Raw genomic sequence first — 21,085 nt, 5'->3', positions numbered from 1 at the left:
ACCAGCCACCCGCACTACCTTACTCTGCCCTGACTCCCCTTTCCCAGCTTCAGAATTTTCCATCGTTTCTCTTGATGCTCAAAAACACTTCCTGAGTACAGCATGGACAAGTGACAAAATTTGTTTTATTTTCTGTCAAACTGGTGAGATGCTCCTGCTTCTACCTCCTTTAGCAAATCCCACCGGTGTGTGCACAATAGCCTTGTTTTGCTTTGTTTTTGAGACAGGGTTTCTCTGGGTAACAGCCCTGGCCATCCTGGAACTAGCTCTCTAGACCAGGGTGGTCTTGAACTCACAGAGATCCACTGTGTCTGCCTCCAGAGTGCTGGCATAAAATGGGTGCACCGCCACACCAGGCTGATAAGTGACTTTGTAATGAAGAGACCTAACAAGCATCACCTCAGCCGAGCAATCAAGGTCACCCTCATCAGTCATAAGTGGGGTTGACCCTATGTGCCCTCAAACAGGATCAGAGCAGAGTGGTACCTAGTGCCTGTGCTTTTCCCCCAAATCTGACGTATGGGGGAAAAGTATCCTCAACACTGTCAAGGAATGTCTAGGAAAACTGTCATCCAAGGGCAGTCTAAGAAGGCATGATGACTGAATGTTACATAGTACCTGGGTGGATGCTAGAATGGAAAGGGGACATTAGGAAGGGAGGGATGAGGTGGGGAGATGGCCTCGAACTCACAGAGATCCTCCTGCCTCTGCCTCCCAAGCGCTGGGGTTAAAGGCGTGCGTCACCAACGCCTGGCAAGGTTTTTTTTTTTTTTTTTTTTTAAGATAATCAAATGCATAGCTGTTTCATCCTTCCCCACCTGGAAAGTGCAAAGCCTCCTGGCTTATGTAAGAGGAGAGTGTAACCAGACTCCAGCCTCTGATTCGGCAGTGTAAGACCCAGCTCTGCTGTGGCCTGCTGAAATGCCCAGGGTGAGTTACTGGTCTCCTCTGGGCATCTGCTTCCTAATGAGGAGGAGGCAATGACAAGGGCGTGTGTCTGTCAGGGGACTAACAAGAAAATATATGTTGTTCATGATAGGGCAGTGGCCAGGCCTCCCAAACCCACGTAGGCCTGAAGGACCATCCCTTCCTGCCGCAGTCAGGCTTAAGGAAGTGGGAGGAGGGCATGTGGGAGATTCCTGGCTTCCTCGGAATGCTGGAGGAAAGTACAGGGTGTTGTTGTATTACTTCAAAGGAATTCTGGTCTCCTTCAAAGGGGTTTGGGGTATGCTGGGAGCACAATGCCCGGAAGGCTACTCATGGCCCATCAAAACAGACGAAGTGTCTATTGCCTTTCCTTGCTTCCCAAGAGAGTTGGCCATGAAATTTTGCTGAAGCACTTCACCCCTGCCCGGAATACCTGACTCATCACCTCCAAAGAAAGTTCTAGAAAACCTAGGCCTCCAGTGCCCCCAGCAGTTGGATCACCACAAGTCTATCTCTAGGAGGCCTGCTCAGAAGACCTGAGGATGGCCAGCCACTCAGTACTGATGGGGCATCCTTAATGAATCTCAGAAGGACCCTAAGGCCAGTAACAGGCCTGAACTAAATGTCATTAAACTCAGGTGTGAGATCGGCCCCAGACTCTGCTTATTTGGATGACCTTAAGCCAACCTGTCACCAGGAGAAATAGCACTGTACTGAAAAAGTTCACAGCCTGAGAACATGCGGGTGCATTCTGTGGAAGGATGAGTAGTGAACCCCGACTGTCCGGCAGTCCCATCCCTCACCAAGTGACTCCAAACAGACTTGCAGGATGGTCTTGCAGCTCAAATCCGTGTGAGGCAGCACATCTTCTCATCAGGGTCTCCAAATCACTCACATCTGGGACGTACTGGTCCTCACGAGACCGGGTCTTGTGTAAATGGCAGGAGTCTAAAGCCTGAGACTCAGAGGGCTGGAGTGGTTTGCCCAAAGTTACCCAGGCTAGCCTATTAGCTGTGGCACTGGCCCTGGGACTGGCCTCCTCCATCTCAAAGCGGCAGAGCGCGGCTGCTGATTCAGCCTGAGGCGGGAGTGGACAGAGCTTCACTCTCTCTCTCTCTCTCTCTGGCTCATTTTCTTCACCTGTGGTATGGTCAGAATGAACTTGAAGAGCATTCAGTCTGGTTCAAACTCGAGCCTGAGCGTGTCGGTGAGCACCTGGCTTGGGTGAGGCAATGTGTCAGTCTCTGCGGTGGCTACAACAAAAACCTACAGTCTCTGGCCTCCAGGAGTGTGGAACTTAAGAACCATGCGCTGAACTTGAGGGGAACAGCTTCACAGTTGACTTCTTTTTTTGTTTTTTAGATTTATTTATTTATTTATTTATTTATTATGTAAACAGGGTTCTATCTGCATTATAGATGGTTGTGAGCCACCATGTGGTTGCTGGGAATTGAACTCAGGACCTCTGGAAGAACAGCCAGTGCTCTTAACCTCTGAGCCATCTCTCCAGCCCCTTGACCTCTCTTCTTGTGGTGTTACCCACCCTGCTTTACAAGCATGATCTCTCAAGGGGGAAGAGGCCAGCCCAGTGTGACAACTGTGAGATTCTGACTGAATTCCATGGCAGTCTCTACCTTGGGTCTGGAGGAGACAGAAATGAGAAGTCCCATCCCTAGCTGAGTAGCTATTGGCATTTGGTTGCTACTGAATGACAATAGAGTAACACCTAGTATGCTGACTCACACTCCAGGGCAGACCTCATGACCAGGAGTAGTTGCCCAACACAAACTGGACTCCATGGTTTCAGATGTTTTCTGTTTGTTTGTTTTTAGAGAGAGAGAAGGAAGAAGGGCAAAAGAGCAATAATGTGAAGCTGGGTAGGTAGGGAAGTAGGAAATGTCTGGGACAAGTTAGGGAAGGGGTCTGAATATGATCAAAATACATTGTATGAAATTCTCAAATTTTTAAAAACTAGAATATAAGGTAAATTTAGTAAGATTCTCTTAGCCAGGTCTAATGGGACACATCTATAGTTCCAGCGCTCAGAGACTGACACAGTAGAATTTGAAGTTTTAAGCTACATTGGGCAACCAGGGAGACTATGTCTCAAACAAACAAACAGAAGAACTTTCTTAGCTGCAAGTGATCAAAAATAGAAACCAAATATTAGGTCATATGGGAAAATAGTAGGAGTAGGGAGAGGCCGCCTTCCAGTGTAGCCTGGTGGGTACATGCATACCAAAGACTTGGTTCTTTCCATCTCTCAACTCAGCTATGACCTCCCTGTGCTGGACTCTGGAGGCCACCTGAGGTCCCTGCCTTTCCATCAGAACCCTGCTGTCCAGTCTCCTTGGCTGCAGTTGAGGCACAAGGTCCGTCCTGAGCTCACGGCCCTAAACACTGACTACGTCTTTGACCAGTTAGATAACGACTCACAGGGCAGTCTCATCCCACCCAAACCATAAGGGTTGAGCACCCAGCCAGGGACGTTATTAAAGGAAATTTAGGGCACTGCTTAGCCAAAGGGATGAAGGGATGCTAGATGGTGCCATATACTGATGACCACTTTAGTCATGCATAGTAAGAGATTACTTCTCATTCACTGGTTAATTTGCCTACAAAATGAATAAATGAATTGAGCTAGGTGAGAGGAATCATGACACGGTGGATTAATATGAACCTGCCTCAGCTGTATTCAATGACTTTGTCCTGATGTCATTGGACGTCCATCAGAATCTGTCCCTGTTTCACCCTGTTAGTGTCTAAACCACAATCTCAGAGCCAGCTACTTGGATGAGTGGGGGTAGGAGGACTGGAACCATTCCCACACCACACAAAGGGTTAAATTCTAAATGGCTGATGAGCCTACTTATCTAAAAATGAAATGAGTAAGTACTCAGAGAAAGCATGGGCAGAGGCCAGGCATGGTGGCACGTGCCTTTAATCCCAGCACTTGGAAGACAGAGGTAGGTAGATCTATGTGCGTTCAAGGTCTGCCTGGTCTACATAGTGAGTTTAGTATAGCCAAAGCTACACAGTGAGAACCTGTCTCAAAAAAAAAAAAAAAAAAAAAAAAAAAAAAAGTGTTTTAGTCAGGGTTTCTATTGCTGTAAAAAGCAAATTGGGGAGGAAAGGTTTATTCAGCTTACACTTTCACATCACTGTCCATCGCCAAAAGAAAGGACAGGAACTCAAGCAGGACAGGAACCTGGAGACAGGAGCTAAAAGAGAGGCCATGGCAGTGTGACACTTCTGTGATTGCTCCCTGTGGCTTGCTCTGCCTGCTTTTCTATAGAACCCAGGACTAGCAGCCCAGGAAAGGCATCACCCACAATGGGCTGGGCCCTCCCCTATTGATCTCTAATTGAGAAAATGCCTTACAGCTGGATCTCATGCAGGCATTTCCTCAGCTGAGGCTCCTTCCTCTCTGATGACTCCAGCTTGACCCAGCCAGTAGAAAAAGAAAGGGGGAGGGGCATGTTCTTCTGTGACCTTGGAGTAAAAACAGACAGATAAATTTAACTGTAACACACACATTCCACATATAACCTTAGTACACACAGTAGATAAAATAAAAGAATTAACAGGGAAAATATTTGTAGTCGATATAGAGACAAGAGTTATTTATTTTCCACAACACTAAAGGTTTTCTAAAAGTAAAAGAAAATGCCAACAACCCTCTGAAAAAAATGAATAACTTACATAAAACAAATATAAATACTCTCAATTTTGTAAAAAAAAAAAAAAAAAAACAAAGTGCAGTTGTTTGACCTTGCTCTTATTAGGAGAAATACAAATTAAAACTCCATGCAGTAACTACATTGCCAAAAGCCCAAAAGTTTGACTCTATGCTCATTCTGCTACAGGGCAAGGGACCCTTTCATACACTGCTGGAGGGGCTACAAAATAGCAATGTTTAGCAAAATTGCATATGCATCTAAACCTTGACCCACAATTTATCTAGGAATTCATCCCATGAGTTAAAAAAAAAGAAAACAGAAAAACACACACAAGGCAGGATCTTCTGTAGTAGCAAATGCAGGAAACAACCCAAGGACCCATTGGTGAGGGCCTAACTAAATAAAGTAAGCAACACAATACTGTGTAAATAATAAAGAAATGGAGAAATGAGGACTGCCTTCATGAACCACTGGTTTTTTTCCATGAAATATTATCAAGTAGAAGGAACAAGATGGAGGCCAGCAATATGGCTCAGCCGGTAAAGATGACTGAAGCCAAGCCTGGCGGCCTGGGTTCAATCCCCAGATCCCACAAGGTCGAAGGAGAGGACTGACTCCCATGGATTGTCCTCTGACCTGCACATGTGTGTGCCATGCCACACTCCACCCCGCCCCCAACAAGCACAAACTAAGTAATGTTTTTAATAAATAGAATAAGGAGATAAATAGAACGTTCCCATCTGTCCTAGAAGGGGCAAACGGATAAAAAGAATACATAGATCTTCCTTTTATTGAAACAAAACAACTATAAACAAACTAAAGAGTTGCCTATAAAGGGATGTGTTGGGTCTCAAACCCTGGGACAAGTCTCTGAGGTGTCTATTTAACATAGTAAAGCAGTCCTGGCCACCAGGGATGCCACCAGCATCCCTCAGTCCCTACCTGTTATAGGTTATAACTGGTGTGCCCTACCCTTTACCCATCTCCCCAACTCTCGAGCCCAGGGGCTGGGCTGCCCTTCCCCAGAGGCTCTTCCCTATATAATCCAGACATTTTGGTTACCCACCCCCTTTCACCTTTCACCCTCTTGGCTGCTACACCTGATTCTCTCCCCCTCCCCTTTCTCTGTCCCTCCCCCTCTCCTCCCTCACATGACCCGGGGTCACGTTCACTCTGGACTCTCCCAGATGTCCCTGCCTCTGGCTATCTATGCTCTCCCTTTTATCTACAGTAAGCTTTTTCCTCCAGCACACCTAGGAGCAGGCATGTCCTTCCTTTTTTATTTTTTTCATTCCCCCCCCCTTTGATGCAGAAGCCTAGAAGCAGCATAATTGAGCTCCCTTTCAAGGGCCTTGACCTCTCCTAGCTGAACCAAACTGCCAGTTTTGCCCTCCTGGGTATGGATCCCTTGCCAATGCTGGCTTCTGCCACCCAACATATTTGGCTCCAAATTCTAGAGTTTGGCTCCCTCACCTGCCCTAACCACTGTCTCCCCTGCTTGACAAATGTTCTCTCTCTGGCTCCTGGAACCTGCTATGTCCTTTGGGGTGTCCACCGTGTGGGCATCTCTAAGCTATGCCCTTCAGGGTCCCAGATTGATTCTTAGGAGAGTGACTATACCCCAGAAGATAAAAACAACCTCGGAAATACTTATGAGAAAGGAAAAATTCAGGTACTTTGCTACATGGCCCTGGAATGCAGGCAAAAAGCAATTGATCTAAACCCCAACAGGAGAAAGGTTAAGCACAAAAGTTGGGAAGGCAAGCCAAGGTCTCTGCTTCCTGTAGCCATGTCAGACTCACGGAGGGATGTCTGTGTAGAGTAAGAAGGAACTCTCCAGCCCATCAGCTCTTAAGGACTCTGAAAATGGATGAGACAGATGCTTCTGCCCACCCCAGTGGCCCTGATACTTGTCTCTTCATGTAGCATCCCTTGGACCACACACTGTAATGCATCCTCAGAAATTAAGGTATGACCGGAGAATCCCAAAACAATGATATTAATATGGCACTGTAACACTCCCTGACATCAGAAAAACTGGGTGGGAAAGCTTTGGCCAAAGGATAAATATGTAAACTACAACACTGTTGTAAGGCTAAAACAATGTTGTAAGAGATAGGGAAACGGTTTACAGTGGAAGGGTATTGAAGGGTAAGATGGATCTCCTAGAGCAAACAACCATGGCTTCCTGGTCCCCAACCTCTCCTGGGATCATCCATTGACACAATCATGTTACTCTTGCCTAACCCTTACATTTCTAATGTTGTAACATTTGTATCTTCTAGTAACAATTTCAAACTAAACTCCTTATAACTCAGTGATTCCAACCAACTCCTATTCTAGAAAAGCCAACCTGCCCCACCCCCTCCAGCCAGTACTCTCATCAACATGAAACTAGTTACAAAAAAATTCATTGATCATCACCTTTCTGCCCCCCCCCAAAAAAGTTTTGTTTTGTTTTGTTTAAGAGACACAGCTCTCAGAGTAGGGACTGGGGAGAGCTACCTCAAGACTAATATAAGAAATCACAATAATTATTTGTACATGGATAGGGGGGCACATAAAGCAAATAACAAAAGGAGGGAATGAAGTCTTGTGGGACCCATGAGAAGTACAGTTTCCAGTCACCCTTCCACCCCATGCCACAGCATTCCCGGCTCAGGGACAATTAGAATCCATGTTTCTTCTCTGATCATAGAGCATCAGCAATGTAAGTAGAGGTGAAGAGGCTTCTCTGAAGACCCAAGAGCGTCACTGGGCCGCCAGCACCACTGCTGGTATCTAAGTCTGTCTCCTGTCTTGATTTCCTCTTATGGGGATTCCCAAAAACCTCAATTCCCACATCACTCAGTCCCACATCGCGATAGACTCTTGTCTTCCCAAACGGGTACAACTTTCAACATGCCAAGCTATCCCTCTGTTTGCTGAACAAGTAATCCTAAACTTTAATGACCCAATGGACTGTGTTAACCCACAAACTTTCAATGATACAGGAAATTCTGGCCTCAGAGTCAGCTGCTGGAACATCGCCTTCTAGATGGTGAACAATCAGGGCCTGAAGAAAGGGACCACATTACAGGACTGAACATTCCCAATAAACCAGACAAAGAAAATCAAAAGGCGGCTCTCTACTGCCCAAGGAAGGGTCCACACTGATCTTTAGCACTGTTCCTGATTCACGTTATAACGCAAAAGAAAAACCACAATGTCTGGAGTCCTTGATGTCCTGAAGATTAAGATGTTCTCAGATCCCTTGCAGCAGAAACCTACGCAGGCCAGGTGGCACCAACCTTGACTTCCAGACAGAGCCATCTACAAAAGGCAAAGTGATGTCAACGGCATCGTAAATCCAAAGAGGAAACTGAGATGCTGTTGCTGGCAGCTCAAGCCATTGTTGGTGAGACTCCTGCTGATGTCAGAGCGGCCTCTGTGGCACACTGGCCAGCAGCTATGCTTGTCACTGGGGCCACTCGATTGCTGGCTCCTTCACTCCTGGACCTTGCATGACTAACCAGATCCAAGCAGCCTTCAGGGGTCACATCTTTGGGTGATGAATGATCCCAGTGCTGTCCACCAGCCCCTCATAGAAGAGTCATGTCAACCTGCCTACTGTCCCTTGGTGTATCACAGATTCTTCTTATGCTTTGAGGACATTGTCATCCCATGCAACAAGGAAGCTCACTCCACGGGTCTGGCGTGGTGGATGCTGGCCTGAGAAGTTCTGTGCATGAGTTGCAGCCCTAGACACTCCCCAGTCACTAGCCGTCTTCCCTCTAAAGACTCAAGAAATAAACCCTTTTTATCTCATAAATATAATTGTGCCATGTTTGTATTCACAGTTTTCATATGACTATTTGTGTGTCATTTTATGGTAACATGGAACAAAACTCAATCTGCCCCTATACTTCCCCAAATAACTGAAGAACAAAACTATTAGATTCCTGCTTAAATTTTTTTTCTTTTGTGTCTTTACACAATCTTAATTTGTAAATCATTATGTTTGGGGTTTTTATTTACATTTTTTAAAATTATGTGTTTGGGGAGGTCCCCTGTAGGTTGGAAAGCAGGGTGCCCATGACAGTCAGAAGAGGGTTGGGAGCTCAAGTCCCAGGCAGTTGTAAGCTGTATAACATGAGTACTGAGAACAAGATACACCCTACAAAGCAACGCACACGACACCACATCCCAATGACCTACTTCCTCTGGCCCTACTTCCTAACAGACCATTCGCTATTAACCCATCAATCCACTGATGACATCAGAGTGCTCACGACCCAGTCACCTCTCAAAACCCGTCAGCTGGCAACAAGCCTTGAAGGGGCAATTTTAGATTCAACCATAATGAGAGCTGAGGCTGATGTCTGCTGTTGCGGCAACTTCCTCCTCATTGTAATACTATTGCCTCCTGGAGCCAAAGGCTTTTCAGGGAATCAGCTGCCCCAGCGCCAACCCAAGGTTCCGTAAGTCACTTCAAAAAAGCCACCCATGCTCCAGGGCTTTGAAAGTGAAATGCTTTCTTTGGTCATTGTTTGTGCCCTGAGGTGACGAGATGCTTGTTCAAATCCCCCCAGTAAGGTACTGTAACAGCAAAGGCAGGAGAAATGTGCCAAGTCCTTCATTAGCCAACTATATGGTTCCCACCCCTACCCTCCCCCGCTGGCCCAGGTCAGCTACCCCAGACCAGCATGGCCCTTTCACAAACCATCACTTTTGTACTTTTCCCATTCTCTACCCTCCCTATCCTCAATCAGGGCTTTCCTCAGCTGACACCTCCTTCATGCAGCCTTTTCTGAGGCCCATTGTCAAAGTATCTCCTATGTCCCCACAACTGTCTCTAAAGAAAGGCTCCATGAGAGCGCCCAGGCCTTGTCTCCTCTGCCTCTCTGCCCATTGTGAGCGTCTGAGGTCTGGAAATGAGCCTATCATTGACCACACTCTGCCTTTCCTATCGCTATCCACTTTCGGGTTCCGCCTCAGATGATATGGAAGCCTTTTCCTTTAACTGTCATACTGGAACCAGAGCCAAGCTTGTGTTCTGTGGTCCTGCGGGAAGGGCTTTCCCTCTCACAGCCCCTGCCCTAAGCTGAAGGCAGCCCCAGCAAGACTTTGTGTAGCAGTATTTACCTCAGTCTAGAGAGGCCGCAGGGCTATGCTCTGACTAGCTGTCACCATGACCCTGGGAGGCTCTGCCCTCCCTGCTTATTCTGTACACACAGGCATTCTGTGAGAGCAGCACTATAGAGATCAGGGGGAAGTGACTCATTCCTCCCTCCCTCCTGCACACTCAGTCACTTACAAATTTGTATTGGGGGGGGGGGGGCAAAGCAACCAGGCCTCAGGATAGGTTATTGAAGAAGCTTCAAAGATCCCTGGCTGATGATCCAACATTCAAAACAGCTTGGACAAACCAGCCTTGCAGACTACAGCCAAGATTTCTGCAACTTCTTAGGATCCCCATGACAGCGCCCCCTATCAGCAGGAAGTAGTTTGGAACGAACAACGCCCAAATTCCCAAATATTGTTTATAAATGTTTGTTTTCATTTAAATGGACTTGGTTATAAATGGTTAAGGATCACAACCAATATCTTTTTAAAGGTAAAAAGAAATTATGGTATAGATATGCATAGTTTGTTTTGGAATGGATTTTCATTTATTGATACAATTTAAGGTCAATTTTGTCATATGTATATTTCTCCTCTTGTTTGTATAGCTTATTTTGAAATGTAATGTATAATGTAGTACAGATTATAGATAATTACCTATGATAGTCAAAGCTTAGAATTAAGTTAGTTAGGTTTTCAAGATACACAGAGATGTATTTGAGATAAATAGGCATTCTTCAAACCTTTCAAAGACCTACAGAATATGGCATTTAAAGTGGTTTAGGGTTTTTGTGACAGTGAGACATAATTGCTCTTGGCAATACCACCTGCACCAGAAAGAAAGATGGACATCGAAGAAATGCATTATGAAGTTTGCTTCCAATATGGCAAGACTAGCCATTTGGACAAGATACTGCTCTTGTCTGGACTGTTTGACTTTATGCTATATAAACTGGACATGCAGGACCCACAGAAAAATGACTGCTGATTCAAGATGGACATTGCTACAGAGATCCTGCTTCATGGAAGAATCTGCGAGACAGTATGCAGGACACAGAGAAAAGTGACTGTCAAACTGCCAATACAAAAAGACAGTTTAAAGTTTCCTGCATTGCTAAAGAGTCAGCTAGACACACTATGGCCTATGGGCTAAAGATGGAAGATTACAAAAAAACCTTGGGTGACCAGACAATGAGTTGTCTCTGTCATTTCTAGAGCTTATATATTATCCTTCTGTGGTCTCTGAAGGAATTAAAGACAGATAGTTATGGTTATAGTTTTCCTTAGTTAGGCTTAAAGATAAGTTACTTATACTTTAGACTCACAAAGATGGAATAGATGATGGAATAGTTTCTTAAATCTTAATAAATGTTAATGAACTAAATATTGTTAACTGTGATTCTTATTTGGTAACTGTTGTGTTATATATTTTGCTATGTTAAGGTTAAAACCCTTCTTTTTATTTAGACAGAAAAGAGGAGATGATGGGAGATGTCATTCTGTATATGTTTCTCATACTGGTTAATAATAAAGCACTGTTGGCCAATAGGAAAGGAAGGTAGGAGGGACTAGGAGACAAGGAGGAAATAGGAAGTAGGAAGGAGGAGTCAAGATGGAGAGTCTGGAGAAAGCAGTATGCTGCCGGCTCCCCGGTAAGAGAAATACATAGATCATCAGAAATGGGTTAATAATTAAGGCAGAGCTAGCCAATAAGAAACAAGTAACCGGGCCAACAGCATTGTATCAAATACAGAGTCTCTGTGCATTATTTGGGGCTGGTGCGGCAGCAGGACAATACCAGACGGCGGACAGAAAAACCAAACTCGTTACACCAAGGCACCTCCAGTGTGACAGGACAGCTGAGAACTGAGAAGGCAAAGGAGGCAGGAACAGCAAAGAACAAATAGAGGGACGGCGAGATGGAATGCCAGCCGCAGGGAGGCCCTTAGCAGCCAGCTCTCTTCTCCCATGCTCCAGAAGCCAGGGGGCTGGACAGCGGTTCCGGCCACAGAGAGGCATTGTGTCTTTCTGGGGCTACGGTAACAAAGCACCACAGACTGGGTTGTTTAAAGAAATTGTGCTGTCTCGGGATTCTGGAGCCAAAGTCAGAGATCAGAGTGTGTGGGCAGGTGGGTGTGGGCAGGGCGGCATGGGCAGAGGGTAGTGTGGGCAGAGGGTGGCGTGGGGGCGTGGACGGGGTTGAAGCCTCCTGAGGGTTGTGATGGGGACGGGACCAGGCTCTTCCTCTCTAGTTCCTGACTCTTTGCGGGTCACCTCAGCGGTCTTGTCGCGAATATTGTCCAGTTTGCACATCCCCTCCCCACTGTGCTGCGCCTGGTCCCCACATCGGTCTATGAACATTATAAAATCTCAAAATCAGAGTAACAAAGCTAAAAAGGAGAGTGCATCTGGTGTCCCTCAGCCTCCAATGTGTGGCTGCAATGTGACAATCCACCTCAGGCACCTACCGCCAGAAGCACCTACCGCCAGTACCTCCCTGCCGTGAAGGGCTGCAACCAGAAAACCTTCTCCCTTAAAAAAGAAGTCCAGATGACGGTGGCATGCATCTTTAATCCCAGCACTCAGGAGGCAGAGGCAGGCAGATCTCTGTGAGTTCGAGGCCAGTCTGGTCTACAGAGTGAGTTCCAGGACAGCCACGGCTACACGGAGAAACCCTGTCTTGAAAACAAAAAAAGAAAGAAGAAGAGAAATAAAATAAAAGTAATTTTAAAAATATATTTTAAAGCTCAGTGTTGGGGGTGTTATACACCTTTAATCCCAGCACTTGGGAGGCAGAGACAAGCAAGCAGATCTCTGTGAGTTCAAGTCCAGCCTGATCTACAGAGCAAGTTCCAAGACAGCCAAAGCGACACAGAGAAGCCCTGTTGTGAATAAATAAATAAATGCGTTTTAACTATACAACATAACATTTAAGTTTCACTACCCAGCTCCAGAATTTTCAGTCATCCCAACCTAGAACTCTGTATCTGTCTACAGAACCTTGGCTCTGTCCCCTGTGGAGTCCCCAGTCCCTGGTAACCACTGTTATTTTCTGTCATCCAACTCTTCTAGGCCCCACTTAACTGGAATTGTCCAGTACTTGCTCTTCTGTGGCTGGCCGTCTTCTCTTGGCAGTTTCAATGTTTGTGTGCACGTGGCATCTTCGTAGAAGGACAGCAATCATCAGAGGCCGCAATCCAAGCCACACTGGCGTGACCACATCTGAGCAACCAGCTGCATCTGTAACGGCTGAGTTCCAGCTGAGTTCATAGTCTGAGGCCCTGGGTGTTAGGACCCCAACAGTGAATATGGAGACACAGCCGGACCCTAACAGCCACACCGATGGGCAACAGTAAGGAAGAGTGTATGAGTAAGTTTTTGTTTGTTGACCATTAACACCACCATCTCCACGCCTTGGCCCTGGCACATTTTTTCCAGCCCAGCTAACTCATCACTCAGGAAGAGAAGGGCAGGGATTGTTGGCAGATGTGCCAGTGCAGTCTTTAGCAAGCTCCCAGGGCCGCCAGCCCTGAGGCTTCAATGTGTACTGCCTGAGGGACACCAAGTGTCTATGGACCCACCTACCAGGGCCTGCCCGAGCTGCCTGGGCTGGGATGTTTCCTCAGCAAGCCCTCCCAGCCTTACTGGATACCAACCACTTCCTAAGTTCCTGGAATAGGAACTAACAGGCCTGTGGTACAGGCCTGATTCTAGGCCCTGGAGAGAAAAGAATGGCCTCTGCCCTGGGAAGGGTTTACAGAAGTGGAAGGAGATGCATAAAAGGGGGAAAAGAAAATGAAAACGGGTGTACTATGTGACAGGTGATAGGTAGTGAGGGAGATTTGGGGGTCAAAGCAGAAGGAAATGCCTTGGAAGCTCTGGGCTGAGCAGAGAGAGCCCAAGAAGGGAAAGAACCAGCCATGCAGACACTGGGAGAGAAAGTTCCTAACTGAGGCAACCGCACACGCCGGACGGACCTGAGAGGAGAGAGTGCAGTGTGTTAGGGAAGGGGAAAGTAAGCAAATGGGTGACAGCATCGTATGCCCTAAGGAGACGGGGTGTCACCCTGAGGAATGGAGGGGAAAAAGAAGAATGGGGACCCTGCCTGGCTTGCTTCGGACCCTGGGTTCAGGAGAATGAGAATGTATGCCTTGTGCCTTATTCCAGGACCAGTCACCAGGAAGCACTCTGCCCACAGTGGGATCCACATTAAAGACACCTGAGCTAAGAAAGCTTGATGCCCAGGTGTAAGGAGCTGAGTCCGGATGTCAGAGGCCCACATAAAGGGCAGTCGCAGGCATCTCTAATCTCCCCTACTTCTACAGTGAGAGGCAAGAGACAATAAAAGATCCTGTCTCAAGCAAGGTGGGCAGAAGGATCTTCAAGGCTGTTCTCTGATGTCTATGTGCCTGCCATGGTATAAGCACCTGTGGGCTCCCTCACTCTTTGGTTTAAAAAAAAAAAAAAAAATACTCAGAACAGAATTGGCTGAGAGCAAGCTAAGTGTAGAGAAATATAGTTCTCACTTTTAGGAGCCATTTCTCGGCCGGGTGGTGGTGATGCATGCCTTTAGCCCCAGCACTCATCCCAGCACTTGAGAGGTAGAGGCAAGAGAATGGATCTCTGAGTGTTCAAGGCTAGCCTGGTCTACACAGCGAGTTCCGGAACAGCCAGGCTGTTACATAAAGAAGCCCGGTCTCAAAACAAAAGAAAGAACTATTTTCTCTGCCAAGACTGGATGGGAGGAGCAGGAGCCCTCAGTTTAACTGTCCCTCTTTAAATTGAAGTTGAAAAGGTATCTTTAGGTGAATCACTTTGCCTCAGAACACAGGCTATCACAGGCTAACTTCATGCCATAGACAGAGGTCGTGTGTGTGTGTGTGTGTGTGTGTGTGTGTGTGTGTGTGTGTGTGCGCACAAGAGAGAGAGAGAGAGATGTATGCTCTCAAGCATACCTCCAACCAACTGGCCTAGAAGGACAAGAAGCAAACATGTCTCCCTCTATCTATCCTTGTCCCCTTTGGGCTGGCATTGCTGGGACTGTTTCTCTGCCAGAAAGAAGGACAAAGCATAGGGACAGGAGACAGAAAACACTCCAGAGTTTCCAGGTGTGTATATGGGTGCTTGTATGTGCATGTGTGATGGGAGCAGGAAAGAGGTGTGTACAAGCCGATCACGCAAGTCACTGAGGCAACAGGGTGGCTGGAGAAATGTGGGCAGAGCCATGTAAATGTTGTGGGGTGGGCACATTCCTGTGGCTCAAGGGTTGAGGACAAGAACTTGAAGATCTGGCCAAGTTCATGCCAAGAGGGGTGCTCGTGGGATGGAGTGGGGCCAGAGCTAAAAATACAATGATATTTCTGTGCCCAGCAAGAGCATTAGTGCCTGTGGGGTTTGTGTGGTGGGAAGGGGGGGTTGAGGGGGGAGGAAGGGTGGCCAGCCCCAGGGAGGAGCTAAAGTAAAGGCTGGCCTGCAGCAAAAAAGATTCCAGACAACTGAGACCAACCTAACCCCAACCCCCAGAGGCTGGGCCCAGGTCTGTATCCCGTACCCCTGGAGCAGCAGGGAGTGGGGTGCTACCCGCTCCCAGGGAACAGTTACGGGACCTAGAAGGTATGGTGGGGGAAATGGGAGGGGTGTATAATTCATAGCACATTAGCATGGAAGCTAGGACACTTCCCACACTGGTCCCCATGGGTGTTTCTTTCCAAACAGATTGTGAAAACAGAGTTCAAAAGGACGCACAATCCTGGGGCCACCCAGGAAGGAGTTAGCAGAGCTGGAACGGGGTCCCCTCCTCTGCCTCCCAGCAGCGGGCTCACTGGAGGTGGCCCCAGAGGGCAGGACATGGCAGGCTTCCAGGCTGGGAGGGAACGTTTCTGCTCAGCCGATCTACCCAGCAGTGAAAAGGCCTGGCTCAAAGAGCAGGGTTCACAAATGCAGGCTTCAGAGGGCCCCGGAGGCCTCCCCCACTCTGGGAGTCTAGGCTTTGAAGGAGACAAGCAGATGCCTGCCGGGGTCCAAGTGGAAATGCCCTTGGGGTACGGAGTGAAGATCCCACTCCAGAAAGGGAGGAAGTGCAGGACTGGCCCCCTGCAGACACTGCCCACCCCCAGAACAGTCCCTACCCCGGGCAGTCACTGCAGCATCACTCCCAAGACACAGGACACAGAGTCCCAGCCCTTACATTGCCTGCCAGTGTCTAGGCAAAAAGGGCCTCTCATAAAGGGAACCAAGCACACCAGACAAGGAGAAGGTTGTGAAAACCCAAGGGCTGATTCACAGGTGGCTTCCTGGATCCATAGAGTCAAAAGAGAGGGCAGTAAGACTCTCACAAATCTAGCACGCGGCTTCATGTGTATTGCACTTGAGGTCAGATCTGACACATGTGTCTCACTGGGATGAGATGGGCTGGCAAGGCTGCCTTCTTTTTAGTGTCTGTGGGAAATAGTTTATTGCTTTGCATTTTCTGCTTCTGTAAGCTGCCAAATTCCTTGGCTTATAGACTCTCTCTTTAGCTGCAAAACCCTCATAGTCATATCTCTCTGATTCTGTAGCAGTTCTCTCCGACACACTCTAACCTACAGAGTTAGATGGAGGCTATCAAAATAATTCAAAAAGATTGCTCCCATCACAAGGCGTTTAACCTTAATTGAATCTGCAAAGTCCCTTTTGCCATGCTAGATAACACTTCTTGGGTACCAGAAGATGTGTATGTAACCGGGGAGCCATTAGTGCGTGAGTGTGCATGTGTGCTTTCACGTTTATATGCATGAGTGAAGAAAGAGTGTGTGCAGGTATATATATATATATATATATATATATATATATATATATATATATATATGCATGTGTGTGTAGAGACCAGAAGTCAACACCAAGTTGTTGTATGACTTCTGGGTAGGAAGATGTGAACAAATGTCTGATCAGCCCAGACAGAGCACTGACAACAGACTAAGGAACAATTGAGAAGTAACTTTACTTTTTAATTATGTGAATCAGTAGGTTATTTCAAAATTAAAATTAGAAGCAGATCCAAAACTAAAGCTGAACAGAGACTTAGCTTGTCAAGGAGCCCCAAAAGCTACTGGGTGAAGGATGGCCTCCTGCTGTAGGAATTCCAGGACGCACACAGTGTGGAATGGGGAAGCAGAGACTCCCATGCAAGCCTCAGGCGGGAGGTAATTCAGGGTACCCAGGGGTCTGACATTCTGTTTTCCTGGCTTGTTTGGAAAAGGTGGGTGGGAAAGTGGGTAATTGTCTGCAGTGACATACAGCCCAAGAGGCTGGAGGAGTCCACGCAGCCAAGAATGCTGAGGTCCTTCTTAATGTGCAGGGTCGGGAGAAACCACAGGGCTCACCCACTGCCAAACAGAGCATGAAACCCTCCTAGACATGGGCTAAAACCAAGCACCCAAGGCTAGACAACAGAGAGCACCAGAGAGGGACAAATCACAAAGACAAAGCAGCCTGGGGCTGGCTTCTAGCTCTGCCACCAGCCCTGCACTGTCCTTGTGAAAGCCATGGTAAGCACGGCCCCTTGGTTGGCACAGCTGGACAAAGAATGAGAAGGCTTATGTATTAGTGGTTGCTATAGCTAGGGTGGTTTTGAGGTTCATGGTTGGGAGCTTGGGCTCCAGCGATGGAGGCTTTGTAGGAGGGGCCTAGAAAATGTTGAGTAGAGCTGGTGGTGGTAGAGCATGCCTTTAATCCCAGCAGAGGCAGGAGGATCTTTGTAAGTTTGAGGCCAGCCTGGCCCTATCTGGCTTCTGGCTTCTCTCAGCTTTCACCAGCCATCCTCCCCTGCCCCCTATGCTTGGCATCTGATGCAGGGGCCACACCAGAGCCCATGCTATACTGTTTGGAGCTGCTGTGTAGCTATGTCCTCCTAAGTGGAAGAGGAGAGCGCCTAAGACCCTGAAGGTAGCGGAAACTTACAAAGTTCAGAAGGTTATGCATTTCACAAGACTTCACCCTACGCTCCCACAGGCTCTTGTGGAAGGAAGGAAACTTCTGCATGAAACTGCACGCAAGTTACACATGCAACTCCAGTTACACAGCTTCAGGGAGTCACCCCTACTGTACCGCCTTTCACTCCCCCCCACCACCACCCCAAGTAACCAAATAAACTCACTGGTTCACAAAGCTCACCCACCCCCAGGGGCTCCTGTAAGTAGCCCCAATAAACTCAATGGTTCACAAAGCTCACACACACCCTTCCTGTAAGTAACCCCAATAAACTCACCGGCTCACCACGCCCCATTCACATAGGATGTTTCTTGGGTCTGGTGCCTGGACAAGTCACACTACAGGTTCCCAAACTGTGCTAAGGAAAAATATTTTCTTCACGAACTGTGTCCTGGTTGAGTTTTTGTCAACTTGACACAAGCTAGGTTGCTGGAAGAAAAACTTCCACTGGGAAAAAAATGCCCCCAGAGGGAGGACATGGGAGGGGAAAATGTTGTAGTTCTATTATATTCTCAAAATAAGGAAGGGAGGGAGGGAAGGAAAGAAGATGGGAGGGAAGGAGGGAGGAAGGGAGGGAGGGAGGGAGGGAGGGAGGGAGGGAGGGAGGGAGGGAGGGAGGGAGGGAAAGAAATAGCCTCCATTACATATAGGCAAGTCTGTAGAGCCTTTCACTGATGACTGATTGATGTGGGCGGTGCCACTGCAGGCAGGTGGTCCTGAGTGATGTAACAAATAGGCTGAGAAGCTCTGGGAAGCCAGTCAGCACTAAGCCTTAGTTTCAGTCCTACCCTGACTTCCCTTCATGGTGGACTATAAACTTAAATCAACCCTTTCCTCCCCGACTGGCTTTGGTCATGGTGTTTTATCACAGCAATAGAAACCTAATTAAACAAACAAATAGATAAATAAATAAAAATAAGGGAGCTGGAGAGGTGGCTCAGTATTTGAGAGCCCTGGCTGCTCTTCCAGAGGACCTGGGTTTGATTCCCAGCACCCACACAGTGGCTCACAACCACCCGTAACTCCAGTCTCAAAGAATGCAACGCCTTCTTCTGGCCTCTTCAGGCACTGAGGCAAAACACGAATACATATTAATAAAATTTAAAAAGGAACCTAAGACAAATGTTGACATGAAACTGTTGAATCCAGCATTTGTTCATCTCTCCAGTAAAAAGGCACACCATCAAGGAACAGAGCCCAGCAGGTCCTCCCTAAGAGTCTAAGGAATGGCCAGGCAGTGGTGGTGCACAGGCCTTTAATCCCAGCGCTGGGGAGGCAGAGGCAGGCGGGTCTCTAGGAGTTAGAGGCCAGTCATCTACAGAGCTACTCCTGGGACAGCCAGAGCTGTTAACTCAGAGAAACACTGTCTCGAAGGAAAAAAAAAAGTCTAAGGAATTCAAAGCACTGAATGCCATGCAGGAATCTGGACCACAAAGACATCAGTGAGGGAAAAAGAAGGGTGAAATCTTGAAATCTGATCAAAATTACAGCCTAGTTAATAGCATTGCGTCGGTGTTGTGTTGGTAGCTTTTACCAATATGCCACAGTTGTGTTAACTTTAGGATGACGCTGTGTAGTCATTGTAGCTTTTCTGTAAGCCTGAAATGATTGCAAAAACAACAGTTTAGTGAGAGAGGAAAAAGTGGGGGACGGGAGGAGACCGGAGGATTATATAAGGTCAGAAATGGGGAACTCAACTGGAGTGACAGGCAGAGCAGAAGCCAGCTCAGGGGCCCCTACATCATAAGACAGAGTTCAGACTTGAGTGTCTCCAGGCAATGACTCCATGACAATAACAGACAAGCCCAGATGAACATCCATGACATCTTTCTTTAAGTTCATCCTGACCTCATTTCACCTTCCCATAGCTGCCTAAACTCACACTCTAAGGTACACACTCTCATATATGCAGACACAAAACAGACACGTGTTCATACACACACACACAAACACATACATGCATACACATACACACAAACACACACACATGCATACACATACAAACACACATACATACACACATGCATACACATACACACACACACACACACACACACACACACACACAGTCCACCCCAGACACATTTGGGGAACACAAGGTTCCTAATACAAGGAATTTATAGTACTTGAGTATCTATTCATATGGTCCCTGCGGCACAGTTAGTGGTTTCACTTGCCTTTGGTAGAACCTGCTCAAGGCAGACTCCACTGAGCTGGGTGGAAGTGGGAGGTGCCCCCTTCTGCTGTTCCCAGCATGCCCCATCTCTCTGGTTTGTGGCTTCAGGCTACTCAAGGTCAGTCAAGTAATGTGTGTTCCCACAACCTCGCTGCCCTTCACCTTCACCCCACTAATTCTGCCCTCGAGATTTTGCATTCCAGCTGGGTGGTATACTCCTTTTAAGTGGAATGTGGCCCCTGCCTCCCTGCCTGTGCCTGTAAGCCCACAGGGCCTGGCACATGTGAGGGAGACACATGGTGAGCAGGAATCAACATGCTCCGAATGGAGATGCTCAGGAGACAGAACTAGCTCTTCAAAGAGGAAAGCGATCCTCTTGCCCAAAGTCCAGGACTCCAAGGCTGGAGGACACTATCACATTGTAGCACCCTAGCCACCACACCTTAGCCTGAGAGTCTGGTTCACAGCTGAGTTTGGGCTTGTAAAGATGGCTCCACAGTTAAGAGTTCTTGCTGCTCTTCTCCAGGACCTGAGTTCAGATCCCAGCTCCAGAGAATCCAGACTCCTAGCTCCCGAGTGCACTCACACACACGGCAGACACACATATGCACAGATAAAATAAAAACAAAGTTCAAAGGGTCTTTTGTGAGCATGTTCCAGTTTACAGAGCGCTTCCACATCCAAGGGCTCATTTGATGCTCAGTGATCACACTGAGGAATATCAGCCCACTTTGTGGATAAGGAAATGGAGTCTCAGAAAAGGGAAACGATTTGCCTAGGTTGTCATAGCAACCAGGCGAATGCCCTGGAGTTTGGACCTGAGATTGCTAGTCTTTTCCTTCTTCTCTTCCTTCCTATGAAAGGACACACACACACACACACACACACACCCCAGAGCCTCTTCTGCCAAATCCAGAAGTATCCAAAGAGAAGCTGCTGATGCTACCTGTGGTTGCTATTGCCTACCACTGAGCCAAGGGCAGGTCCACCAGGGTTCCCACCCACCTACCCACCTGCAGGGTACAGAAAGAACAGTGATCTCTATGCTGCTGTGGAAGGAATTGCTTGGAAGGGACAGAAAAAAGACAAAACCAATGTGCAAACTCACATGAGAATCAGTTTGTTTGCAGGTAATCTCAGGACAGCACAATCCTAAATCACCAACCTGCAGCCCCTTCCCTCGCCCTCTATAATCAAAGGACCAATACAGTGAAGAGGACCAGGCACACCC

This window comes from Phodopus roborovskii, unplaced genomic scaffold, assembly GCF_943737965.1.
Source record: "Phodopus roborovskii unplaced genomic scaffold, PHOROB, whole genome shotgun sequence".
Lineage (NCBI taxonomy): Eukaryota > Metazoa > Chordata > Mammalia > Rodentia > Cricetidae > Phodopus > Phodopus roborovskii.
Note: the sequence above shows the minus strand (reverse complement) of the source record.